Genomic DNA, 13,620 nt, shown 5'->3' with positions numbered 1-13,620 from the left:
ATAATCGGGAATTTCTTAACAACCCAAAATTTTGTTTAGCACCAACAAATATATACGTACTTATAAAATAATAATTTTCCACAATTATAATTAAATTACACCACATGAGCATAATTCCAAGTATCAATTAAACACCAAATAAATATAATTAATTATCTCAAAAATATTTTTAAGGTGGGTCACTCACTTGGAACACGCAATTAAACCATGATCCACCATGAGATCAATTCCACGACTCACTCATGCTCCTAGAACACAATTCACACACAGTCAAATAAATTAATATTTTATTCGGGTAAATAATACTCGCTACCCGGGGGGTTAAACACAAACGTTAAGCAAAATTGACAAATTATATGTCTATGGAAAGCTTGTGAGATGAGGATCACATTACCAACCTCCATTGGGCTCAATTCGACCGGCGGTGGCCAGAATTTGGCCGGAAAGATTCGGCCGAGATTCAATTCCTCGTACCTCACAAACCGCTTCAAAATTTGGAAATTGGAGGCCATATTTGGGATCAGAAGACCCAAAATAGGCGAAAAGGAGGTTTAATTTGGACTGGGTTGGCCAGAATACAGCGGAATCGCCGAAAAATTTCAAGCCAACGCCTCCGAATTCACTGGCCCGATCTGGGCGCGTCGCCAGCCGGCCGGTCGCCAAATTTGGCTGGTGAGCTTGCCGGCGTGTGGTCTTGGACGGTGGCCAGCGCGTGTAGCAAGGTGGTGGCCGAAAACGAAGAAACGGCGACAGCCCGAGAGGAAGAAGGAAAGGAAAGGAAGAAGAAGGAGGAAGAAGAAGAAGAAAGAAAGGAGGCTTCGGGGTGGCTGGGCATTTTTCCCACATGGGGTAAAAGAAAAAAAGAAAAAAAGAAAAGAAAAAGAAATAAAAGAAAATAAAATAATTTAATTAAATAATATTAAAAATAATATTATTATAACAAATAACAATAATAAAATAATAGAGTATTAAGCACGGTTGACATGTGGCATCTCAACATGGTGACACATGGTCACATTTATCAAGTTACACGTGGCACATCGTTACACGTTTTAAAAATAATATAAAAATAATACAATATTTGAAAAACTCTACAGGTCCATAACTTTCAAACCACATGTCCAAATCGGACGTGCCACGAGTCTACGGACTCATATCGATGAACACTTTACAACCATGCATGAGTCAAAGCTCAACTTTGCATGAATAAAAAGTCAACTCCGGCACCCCTTGGACAGTTTGGACCTCAACTTGTTTTGCTCATAACTTTCAAACCGTAACTCCGTTTTTGACGTGCTACTAGTCTATGAACTCGTGCCAACGTGTACTTTGTAACGATACCTTAATTAACCTAGAATTCCATCCAAGTCAAAAAATCAACTTTTGACCCCTTCGGTCAACGGTCAACGGGCAACGATCAAAGTTGGAGAACTTCCGTTGTACTTTGGGACGGGATGTTACATGTTGCACGAAACACACATTAGGGAACTTGGGGGAGTCAAAAAATTTGTCAACTGTAATTACCAAAGGCCTTCGGTACTTACCGATGAAACCTTCGGTAATTTTTCCAGCAAGGGTAAACCATCGGTAATTACCGAAGGCCCTACGGTAATCAAATTTTTTTAGCAATTTTAGAATTTTTTCTGAACTTTATGGGGATTTTTCTGTTTAGGATCATTGATAAATGTATATTTTACATGATGTTGCACGAAACACACATTAGTGGACTTGTGGGAGTCAAAACATTTGTCAACTATAATTACCGAATGCCTTCGGTAATTACCGATGAAACCTTCGGTAATTTTTCTAGCAAGGGCATTTGATTACCGATGGTTTCATTGGTAATTACCGAAGGCCCTATGGTAATCAAATTTTTTTGGCAATTTTAGAACTTTTTCTGAACTTTATGGGAATTTTGCTGTTTAGGATCATTGATGAATGTATATTTTGCATGTTGTTGCACGAAACACACATTAGGGAACATGTGGGAGTCAAAAAAATTTGTTAATTGTAATTACCGAAGGCCCTTCGGTAATTACCGATGAAACCTTCGGTAAGTTTTTCAGGAAGTTCAATTTGATTACCGATGGTTTCATCGGTAATTACCGAAGGGCCTTCGGTAAATTTTACATGTTGTTGCATGAAACACACATTAGGGGACTTGTGGGAGTCAAAAAATTTGTCAACTGTAATTACCGAAGGGCCTTTGGTAATTACCGATGAAACCGTCAGCATCGGTAATTACCGATGCACCATTTATATTCATTTTTTTAAAAATGTTTTCACTTAAGTTCTATTTCTCTCTTATTTGGTTTCAGATAAACACTATTTAAATGTTTTCACTTCTTAATGTTTTTTTTCCTTTTATTTTGTCAACGGTTATCATTAATAAAATTAGATTTAGCAAGTTCTTGGTGGAAACACACACTATCGAAGCTGCCGGATGGAATTGTGGTGTTTGGGGAGTATTACGATAAGAATCTAGACGTGCTTCCCAGTTTAGATCCATTCAGGATGACTATGATCAAAGATGCACCCCACTAAAATAATGGGTATGAATGTGTTGTCATTTGAAATTAACTTTTATTGATGCTTTTTTATTGTGCTTACATGTGGAAATACACATGGTTGGTTTTCGTTATCAACTTATTTGATGCCATTTCATTAAATGTAATTCTGCAGGGGTGATTGTGATGTCTTTGCTTTGAAGTTCATCGAGTACAGAAGCAGTGAAGAGGACATTTATTTGGCCCGTATTACATAAGTTGGTTTAGGAAGAAATACGTTGTTGATGTGTATTTTAATAAATTTTTAATGTAGATCGTATGTTTGTGACTTCGACATCCAATTAATGTTATGTTGCACATCTCTAACCTAAAATATAAATGCGGTATCCCGAGTATTCATTATGTTGGCTAAACTTCCATTTCACAACTCATAACTCGACGTACATTCCAAGAGTACAAACATTTTGAAGCAATCAGTCAGAAGATAAAAAAACACAATAATAAAAACAGCATAAATCCATTGCACAATGCGGCTCTGCAAAAGCATAACAAGCAATAGGAGAAGAAAACAATTAAAGGTTGAAATTATAAAAACAAAATTATGCCACTTGCAAGTCACCATTCAAGAACATATGAAAAAAGAAATAGATAGCTCCATAAACATCAGTAAATTATAGGAAATTGTCATATATAAAGGCATAGATGAACTCTCATCAATCACCCAATGGCCTAGAAAAGGGCCACTTCTAAATAGAATTGAATACAAATGCTAAAAAGTATTTACTTTACAGAACCATATCTCAGCATCAAACCTTGAGCAGGTTCATCCTCAGATGGTTGATCCTTGCTTGGTGTAGACTCAGATGGATAAGCTTGAGCATAGTTTTATGCCATTTTTCTTCTTTTTGTTCCTATTCAATCACTTTCCTATGTTCTCCTCAATCTTCTGGCTGGTTTCACAATCTTATTTAAAGCACCAACAACCCAAGAAGCTCCAGAAAATAAAACATTCTTCACTAAGGCAGAACCTGCACTAGTAACTTTTATGCTCTACAATTGCAAAGGCTGTTCAATTTTTTTTTCTTCTATGAAAACCTGAAATTTCTGATCTACTTCAATCACCATCACTTATTTTGTCAGTGAACTTTTTTTTTTCTATTTTAATCAAAAGAAGGCAACATGTTGAAGACAATAGGTGTCTGTCATCAAAGTTGTTTGCTTTGTTGATTGCAATTTTGCCTAAGACAAAATCCTTTTCTAGCATGTTGCTAAGAGCTAACCACATCCTCTGCCTTTCAAAATGTAAAGTAATAAACTCTAGGAGGCAGAGCTTTATTATCAATTTCCTACATATACTAGTAAGGTTAACAGGTTAGCAACATTACCATATTAAGAGTGAAAGATTGAAAATTTTTATTAAAGAATCTTACATGAAGTTATTGTGAGAGACATATAGTTCAAAGTGAAACTTGTCTGCATAAACCAACTAGTAAAAACATATAAATAAATACATTGTTAAAGATGCCACTTAATAGGATGGGCCGCTCATTATAATATAAAAATTTCTGATGTTGCCTACATATACTCCATAAGATGCCATTAGAATTGGTTATTTGAGCTTTAGTTTGAACTGGAATAAATATTTCATATTACACTTTGAACAACACAAACAACAAAACTGGCAAGATAGAAGGAAGGAATTGTTCAGGATATCAACAACAGGTTTGGGATTCTAGAAGGATGTAGGTAATCTTCCAAAACTAGGACAGTAAGAAATATCTACAAAGGAAATCTAGAAGTTTCTCCTTAAAAAAAATTCATACAAGTAGCAAAATAGAAGCAAAAATTAGCTTCATAATATAAGAACTTAAATAAATTTAAAGAATAGAATTTAGGCCTTACCATGTCAGGGTCCAATGTATCAATTGCATGAAGTCTATATTTGTCTTCGGGTACAAGAATAGTTGTTTTTGGATCTAAAGACTCAGTTTTACCTGTTTCATGTATGAAGTATTCAATTGAAAATCATAAATTCCATAAAAAAAAGCTTTAAATTAAAATATAAAATATTCAAGTGGTCTGACAATTCAGAGCATTATTAGAAGATCAAAATGACACAATAAAAAAGAGACAATGTTACAAAAAATTATGTCAATTTTCATATCATAGCAAATATTTAAGCAATTTCTTCATGCCATTGAGGTGAGGGTATTCTACACGCATCAATTGAAAATAGAAAGCTGTCCAACCATTTGGATTATTCTTATAAGCAAGTGAGTTTCGAAAGGTACATTTGCAGCTTGTCAGGTGCATTGGACTATTAACCATATAGCATGAATCAAGAAGCTATTTGCATGTCATTTAAAATTTAAGTAATAGCAAGTATATAATTTCAAAGAAAACATATGCTCTTCGTGGAAACAAAAGCTCACATAGAGGCTGCATATCACAATAAACTTTTTTCCTAAAACTTATCCAACAAATTCAAGTCCAAAAATGCTATGCCAATACATGAATATATTTCATATTGTACGCACATTATATATATTTTCAACCTTCACTCTCACACACTCACAAAGTAGCAAAAGTTTGTTACATACAATTTATGCATGTAGGGAACCTTTAAAAATACATCAAAATTTATTTCTTTCTCTTTCATTTCTATAAGGACCCTTTTGTGTTAATAAGAATTTGAAAGGAAATATGGCACTGGATGGATAGTTACCTCTCTACATGGATCATAATCTGGAATCGTTTCTACAACATGTAATTTATGAGGACATAAAACTGTAGAATCTATATAATAGAAGGCATTCAAGTGTGCTTCTTTTTTTTGCAAAGGTGGCAAAGGAAAGCAATGATAATTTGGAAATTTCTTCATGAAGTTTCAGCTTATATACATATAAGATTCAAATTTTGATCTTGTCTTCTTAGTATGACATTGATAATTACATGTGGAAATAAACTGTCTTGAGGAAGTTATTGTTCGTTAGGAGCATTATTAACCATCACATTAATATTGAATAATGAAACAATTTCCCCAACTTATTGCCATGCTTGGAGTTTGAATTTTATTAAAAAAAAAAAAAGGATAAAGAAAGAAAAAACAATTCCTAACACGCTTTCATGAAAAGGTTAAAATTTCTATTATGTTTACATTTCAATCTCATTTTAGAATATGAACTTCTCAGTAATATTAGCTTGAGCCTCTTGACCAAATGATGGAAAGAAAAATATCTTATATTCTCCACATATACCTTTAGAAATCCATTAAAGCAGGGGTCTTATGGAATAAATTAGCTTTTACGAGACACTCAAATGGATTAATTGACATATGGATATTAAAAATGACAAAAGAAAATAGAAAATTAAATAATTGTAATATAAATCCCATAAAAAATTCTTATCTTTTGACCACTTTCAAACCAAATAACGTCCAAACAATTTGATGAGTTTATGAGCAATAAATTCATATATAATCAATGACCAAACCATCATTTTGCAGATTAATCATGTGTAGGTAACCAGCTGCATCAATAGTTGTGGAATTATACATACATATGCTAACCTTATGATGGTGGAAATTAGAAAAACAAATAAATAAATAATATATGTCGAAAAAATTACTATGGAATTGCAAAAAAATAACTCATTCAACAAAGTTTTCTTTTAGCAAGCTGTGCATGATAAGATCCATAAAAATTTACTAGAATCCCAACACAGTGTAAAGCCATGCCTTATCTAAAGATGAAAAATGCAGAGTAAATTACTACAGGAGAAATATTAAAGGAGCCTACAGGAACACACCTACACCAAGAGTTCCAACCAGAATACCAACAGTGTTCATATCCTTTACCTTCTCTTGACCAGGTAACATCTGTACAAACATCATCACTCTTTCAGTAAAACCAATTGTACATTAATACAAGCAGCGAAGTGGATTTTTAGAAAGGAGAAAAGAGAGTATTGTTATTTGAGACCATACCTATGCTTAAGAATTCTTCTTTGTTGAGATAAGTCTGTCACCATGCAATTTGACTTTGCATCATATCTGATTAAAAACAGTAATACAATAATTAAAGAAAGATTTATTAATTTAGAGAAAGAGAGAGAGAACTAGCACAAGGACTTGCATATACTAGAAGAATTTGGCAAAAGGAAAAGTAAACTTAATAACACAATAAATATCTCAAGCAATATTAGATGCAGACACAATAAATTTCATACAAAACTGGGTAACTTATATGTATACCTATTTCACAACCATTTAACGTCAGTACAACACTTGCAAACAAAAAACAAGCAGTCCTCCATTTTGTGTTCCTCATGTAATTCCCAGACCAAGCCTCCAATGGTATATCTATTACCAACTACTGTCATGATACATTTATCATCAGAGAAGACACTAGCTGCTTCCAAGCTCCCATTGGAGATCTTACGAGATTCTGATGGATTTATGTCTGAAGACATAGTTTCAGCAAATTGGATTTCTAATCTAGAGCTACACATACATGCTTCTACCACTTCATCTCTCATATGCTATATCAAATGTGCATATTCTAGCCCAAAGGGGACCTGCATTTAGATTGAATGAATTATGTTGAGAATGGATAGCTGAGATAATTTGTTTTGGCTACATGTGAAACGACATGATCTCACTAACAAATCCTCCTAAAGGTGAAAAAAAAATTCAACAAAAAAAAAGCATGCTTATTATAAATTTAGTATAGCATAGAAGTTCATAATAATAATTCTCTAGTAAACCATTTTACCAGGACATGTTTGCCATTTCTCACAGCATGATCTGATAAATTTTTTACACAATTGGACACACCAGTTGAAGCTTTTCCAAAAACAAAGAATCCTGGAAGAGTTGTAGTCCTACCAATAATAAAAAAGAAGAGGCTTTTGAAACTATGAAACTAAAATTAATTGTTGCATAATATACTGAAACAAAATAACTACTTTTTAAGTTCAAAAGGTAAAAAAAAAAAGAAGAAGCTTCATTGGCTTCAAAACCAATCTTGATGCCAAAAAAAAATGCAAACAGATTGAGACACAACAATTTACAGCTAAGACAAAATTTCTCAAAATAATGTCTTATGAGTTTGGTACAAAAACTCATTGCTTTTTTTTTTTTTCCTCTTTTTTGCTTTAAAACAAACAATCCTATAATATAGTTTGTAAAAAAAAAAAAAAAGGCTTTAGTAAAGGTATTATTAACGAGAACTCACGAGCTGAAGCATGCATGGCCGTAGTGCACGACATAATCAGCATTGATGTGCAATGCTCCGACCTCATCCACGCAATAGCTACCGTACGCTGTGTCGGCCATCATACACAAAGATACATGTTTTATGTTGCCATTCCAGTCAATATCAGATTGAGATTGTGATAGCCCAGACCACCCGCATGTAGATATTGTCCGCTTTGGACTTGGGGAATCCTCTTACAACCCAGCCCTCACGGGTTTAAAACGCGTCTACAAGGGAAAGGTATCCACACGCTTATAAGCCATGCTTCCTTTTCCTTTCCAAACGATGTGGGATCTCACAATCCTTCCCCCTTGGGGCCCAGCTTCCTCACTGGCACACCGATCCGGATCTGGCTCTGATACCATCTGTGACAGCCCAGACCACCCGCATGTAGATATTGTCCGCTTTAGGGCTGGGGAATCCTCTTACAACCCAGCCCTCACGGGTTTAAAACGCGTTTACAAGATAAAGGTATCCACATGCTTATAAGCCATGCTTCGTTCCCCTTTCCAACCGAAGTGGGATCTCATAGAGATTCTCGTAGACACCTAAGCTTGTCCAGCAAAACTCTCCCAACTATCACTAAATCATTTAGGAGCTCATCTAGGAAATGAAATTTACAAACTTGGTTAGTTTAGTTTTATTCACAAACCAAAACACAATCGCCTTTAAAACTTAGTAAAAAGGTGGCGCAACATAATCTATTTCTGCTACTTCATATGTTTTAGTTTTTCCAAAGAAAAAAAAAAAAAAAAAGACACAAGAATCAAAGAGGAGTAATCACCTGTAAAGCGACTCTGGTGAAGCCGCCACTGCTAAAGAACTCAGTGGTCTGAGTGATTTCATAATTCGATTCCAAGTCTATGGTCGAAGAAAGAAATCAGCAAACTAGTCACACAAAAGCTTCCTGCAACTCTATCTCTCTCTCTCTCTCTCTCCACTGCTTCGGAATCAATTTCATGTGTGTTATGGTCCACCATTTGGATGCTTGAAATTGAGCATAAAACTCCTTCCACAGCTTCAAGATTGTCCTTCGAATCCAAAATCAGAAAGCACTATGAGAAGAAAGAATGAGAAAGAAATTGTACGTGGTTTATAGAGTAACGATAAGGTTGGAATAATGAAAAGAGGGTGGGTAGATAAAAAAAGATTTAAAAGAGGGAGGGTATTTTTCATTAAGGTGTTTAAAATAAAGGCATCGGACCAAATTCCCCTAATAAATATTCTATTACAGAGTGAAACAAACCATAAAACAATCAAGTTATCTATGAAGTGGGCCTAACAATTGACTTCTTTATTGGTAAGATTGTATGCGAGTCCATCAACAATCGACAAGGTGCATCATTTTTCTTCCTTTTTCTATTGATTTTACAATAATAATAAAGGGAATTAGCCCAATATCCCTGTTTGAAAGGCCATAATGAAATTTACACCTCTGTTTCAAGTTGTTTTAGGCCAAAATGAAATTTATCAGTCTGTTTCAAGTGTTTTTTTTTTTTTTGTTTTACCCTTTTATTTTTTAATATTTCCGAATTATCTTTTTCAAACATCAAAAGGAAAAAGGAAAAATTAAAAGGAGGAGGAAACTATCACAAATACCAAAAGGCTCTGAAAAATGCAGGAAGCCTAGCCAACCTTTTACCTATAGTCATAGTTCCTGCATTCCAAGCACTTACACCTTTGCTTTCCATGACTGGAAAATGCCATCTCACCAACAAGGTCCTCATCAGCGGTGTCGTAGTTGTCCGCACTATCATCTGCTTGTAACACATGACTAGAAAATTGGTAAAGGATGCTTTTCACGGAGGAAAGAAGAGCAAAGGTGGAGCAGGGATTTTTTTTTCAATGGGATTATGCGTGGGTTTTCTCGAGGAAGAAGAAAGAAAGGAAAACAGAGGTGCAGGGACTATGAATTGTGGGCTTCTTAGATGGAGGAAAGAAAAGTAAAGTAATTTTTTATTTTCATTGAGGATAAAATAGGAAGTGGTGGGTAAATAAAAAAAAAAAAAACTGAAGAAGTAAGGGGTAAATATCCTTAACCTGTTATTTTGGTGGTTATTGTACCAAATTCCCCTAATAATAAGGAGAATTTGGCCCAATACCCTACCCCTAAGTATATCTATCCACGCTTTTTTGATCATTATGTTTTAACCCTTTAAATCTATTTTAACCTTAATAAAAATTACAAATGATGTGCATATTCTTTATTTTACTTTTCGCTTTGTCCAGTATTCCACTAAAAACACCGTTCTTTTTTCAAAGCTTTTCTTTCACAACAGACAAAAACCCTTGCTTTCTTCCCTCTTTTTTTACTATTGGCTTTCACTCTTCTCCCTCAAAAAGCATCCCTCAGGTAAGCATCATCTGTTTATTTTTTATTTTAATTGGGTTATTTGTAAAACCATAGATATTATTGCTTTTATTTCAAAGCTTTTCATTCAAAACAGACAAAAACCCTTGCTTTCTTTCCTCTTTTTTTACTATTGGCTTTCACATTTCTCCCTCAAAAAGCATCCCTAAGGTAAGCATCATTTGTTTATTTTTATTTTATTTTAATTGGGTTATTTGTAAAACCATAGATATTATTGCTGTGTATATTATGTATGTAGAATTGATTTTTAGATAGTATGCTTTTAATTTTCTAAGTATATGACATTTTCTGAGTAATTTGTGATACATTTAGAATTTTAAATCGATTTATTTGGGTTAAAAATAGGTTTAAAATCCAAAATTTTGTAAATTTATGTAAAATTAAGTATTTTAAATGGAAGTTATTATAAACTAGATTTTAGAATAAATTGATATTGGGTATCAATAGAAAATGAAGAAACGAAAAAAAAAGGGATCGATTTGGCCGGAAAAGGTGGCCAAAGGTGGGAGTTACAGCTGGGTCGGGAGTCGGGTGCGAAACACGATTTGTTTGAGTTTGGGTGAGTGCAGGTTGAAGGAGAAGCCAACGACATGTCGTTCGCTCTAGACAACATGTTGTTCATGTCGTCTAGGCCAGACTACACATCATGTGATGACGTTAGCAATTTTTTTTAAAAATTTTGTAAATTTTTTTTTTGGAGTTCAAAAAAGATTAAAATATGTCTTTTTTTAAAAGGTTATAATTTTTTTAAAATTATAATTTTTTTTAAAATTATAATTTTTTTAAAATTATAATTTTTTTAAAATTATAATTAATTTTTGTTTTTACCAAAATAATTAATCTCTCCTATTAAATGCAAATTTTTTTTTTTGTTTTAAAATGAGAAAACAATAATTTGAAGGAGAATTTGGCAATTTAGCAAAAAGAACTCGTGAACAATATTGAAGAGAACAATAACTTGAATTTAGCAAACAGAACTCATGAACAATAAGAACTTGTAAACAATATCGATGAAAACAATAATTTGAATTTATCAAAAAAGAACTCGTGAAAAATATTGAAATTGCATGGTTTATAAGGTAATCAAACACGCATATCATATAATAGTTGTAAATAGGAATCCAAATACAAATAACTGCATAGAAATTAAAGGAAACGAAGGAAAAATACATGTGTAATTTTTTTTTTTTCCTTTTTAACCATGGAAATGATTATCAAGGAAGAACTTTTTAACCCTTAGAAAAGCTTTAACATCAAAACCAATACAGTTTTTTTTTTTTTTTTTTTGTTCAATTATGATCTCTCTTAATGAATATAGTACAGTAATATGCATTGTTTTGATATTTTTCATTTGTTTTATAAGATTCCTATATGTGGTAAAAAAAAAAAAAAGGTGGAATAATTTCAATGAATATACATAAATAAATGTGTTTGATCAATTTTTATGCTATTTGATCTATTCATGAATAAATGTGGATGAAAAATTATTAGTGTTGGCAATTTATATTTATAGGTTTATTTTTTATTGGTTTGAATTATATTTATTTTTTATTTGTAATTTAGGGTTTTGGTTGTTTATAGATGTATACATATTTGACTATGTGCTTAAATGTAGATAAAAATTGATTGGTGTTGTCAATTTATATTTATAGACTGTACTTTAGAATGGCACCAAAGTAGAACCTGTGATTTCAATTGAAGAAGGGAGGTGAGAAACTACAACCCAAAAGATGCGAGCGGAAGCACGTCACTGCCTTTATCGAAGCTTCGATGAACTTCTAGGTAGCAATCTCAGTCTGAGAAGAAAAGCACCAAGCTTATTCCTCCAACCAAGCTTCCAGTTAATGTCCCAATCTCCTCTCTCCCATCTAAGATGGTAAGTTTTATATTCTTTTACATATTTTGATGCGTTGCATGTGTGATTTGGTTTAAATCCTAGCTCATTCTTGTTTTACTATATTTATTATAACTATGCAAAATTATGAGACTTTGATATATATTTTTTAAGTTAGTAAGATTTATATCAGTTTTATTGATAATACGTCTTTAACTATTTATTTATAAATGTGGATACTTGGGGTAAACTTCTCCCGATGGTCTTTGATAATTGCCAACAGGCCATTGAGATTTTTTTTTTTTTTTTTTTTTTTTTTTTTTTGTAGTTCTTTGTAGCTTGATTATCGATGGTTTCATCAGAAATACCACTAGTGCAAAAATATTAACATATATGTGTTAGGATTGGCTTGAACATAGGATGGAAAAATAGTGTATGAGCAAATGGTTGACTTCCATTCAATTTATGTAAATTATTTTGAAGATCACTGAAGCTCCAAGTGGAAGGAGCGGATTTTCAAGGATGCAGATATATTTAAAGCTCGAGTGCATTCTTTTGGGAATCCAATAGAAGGAAATGAAGTAATTAAAAGTGTGCTTACAGTTGATGAGCTAAATATGTATAGTTGGACATGTTTTGGACCATTGCTTGAAGTGAAGAAGCTTAGATTTTCTGATTACTTAGTTCATAACCTATTATGGAGAAGAGTTATGTCTAACAATCCTAAGGTGCTTGAGTTTAACTTTGATGGGTTAGAAGTTCCGTTTACCAAATGGGAATTTACAAGTTCATAGAATGTTGTTCTTGCAAATGATGAGAAGCAATTGAGCTTTGTTAGTCTGGAAGCAGGGTACCTAGCTCTTTTAAGTGGCATAGACTTTGTAGATTTTCTACAGTCGTTGTAGAGTGTCAAAATTGCCTCTTTTACTTATTTTTTTCATCATAAAGATTAATTATATAGTTAGAACTATGTAATAGATTGATCTCAAAAATATATGCTTGCTGAAGGTGAGTAAAACTGTCCATTAATATTATTAGCTAGAAATTGTTTCTTTAACCAAACTGAATGCTACTTCAGTAAATTCTCGGCTCAGTATATTAGAGAGTTCCTTTCCTGATCTTCTCTGTAATTCTGAGTCAGCACGTTGTTTCCTTTGTTGTTCTTGTTCGTGTATTTTCATCAGAAGTCAAAGAGGTAAACGAAATTTACCCCCTAAAATGTATATGCTGTTTTATTTGTAGAGATAATATGGAGATATTTTCATCTTTTATATGTCTACATTTTTATAGCTCAAAGTTTATTAAATAGCTGGAAACTGGGATTACTTTATTGGCGTAAGCAACTGGTTTTGCTAATAAAAGTTATAGGAACCAATGATCAAACAAGACAAAAAACCAAGCAGATATTTGGTCAAATCTATTATGATGGCTGGCACATTGAGTATCTATGCAATTTATGCACGTTGTAAGAAATGAACAAATTGATGCGGTTACTTTACCTCGCTGTTATTGACGTATGATTCAACAAGCTTTCTTTCTTTTCCATGGAAGCTTCCTGCAGCATAAGTATTTTATCATAAATTAGTTTACCAAGTCGAATAATCAAGTTATTCATAGAGTGCTTTGTAGATGAAGAGGTATAATTTAAACATC

General features: G+C 33.1%; 2 long non-coding RNA genes across 9 annotated transcripts; one reads left to right on the top strand and one right to left on the bottom strand.

Annotated features, from left to right (window-relative positions):
* Nucleotides 1-3,132: 3,132 nt before the first annotated feature.
* LOC125421919 (uncharacterized) lies at nt 3,133-9,697 on the bottom strand. Of its 8 annotated transcripts, none has more exons than XR_007240369.2 (8): nt 9,405-9,697; nt 8,547-8,793; nt 7,742-7,829; nt 7,280-7,388; nt 6,760-7,082; nt 6,493-6,558; nt 6,315-6,384; nt 3,133-4,501 (listed from the first exon to the last, which is right to left on the bottom strand). It is a non-coding gene; the product is annotated as an uncharacterized LOC125421919 (long non-coding RNA). The 8 variants fall into 8 exon arrangements; XR_009638696.1 differs by having other exon boundaries at nt 7,742-8,365; nt 9,405-9,686; XR_009638700.1 differs by lacking the exon at nt 7,280-7,388 and having other exon boundaries at nt 3,133-3,535; nt 4,410-4,501; nt 7,742-8,365; nt 9,405-9,684.
* Nucleotides 9,698-9,884: 187 nt separating this feature from the next.
* LOC125421920 (uncharacterized) lies at nt 9,885-13,233 on the top strand. Its single transcript, XR_007240374.2, has 3 exons — nt 9,885-10,115; nt 11,786-12,009; nt 12,451-13,233. It is a non-coding gene; the product is annotated as an uncharacterized LOC125421920 (long non-coding RNA).
* The last annotated feature ends 387 nt before the right edge of the window (nt 13,234-13,620 follow it).

This window comes from Ziziphus jujuba, chromosome 4, assembly GCF_031755915.1.
Source record: "Ziziphus jujuba cultivar Dongzao chromosome 4, ASM3175591v1".
Lineage (NCBI taxonomy): Eukaryota > Viridiplantae > Streptophyta > Magnoliopsida > Rosales > Rhamnaceae > Ziziphus > Ziziphus jujuba.
The sequence above is the reverse complement of the archived record's forward strand: the minus strand, read 5'-3'. Positions and strand labels throughout refer to the sequence as shown.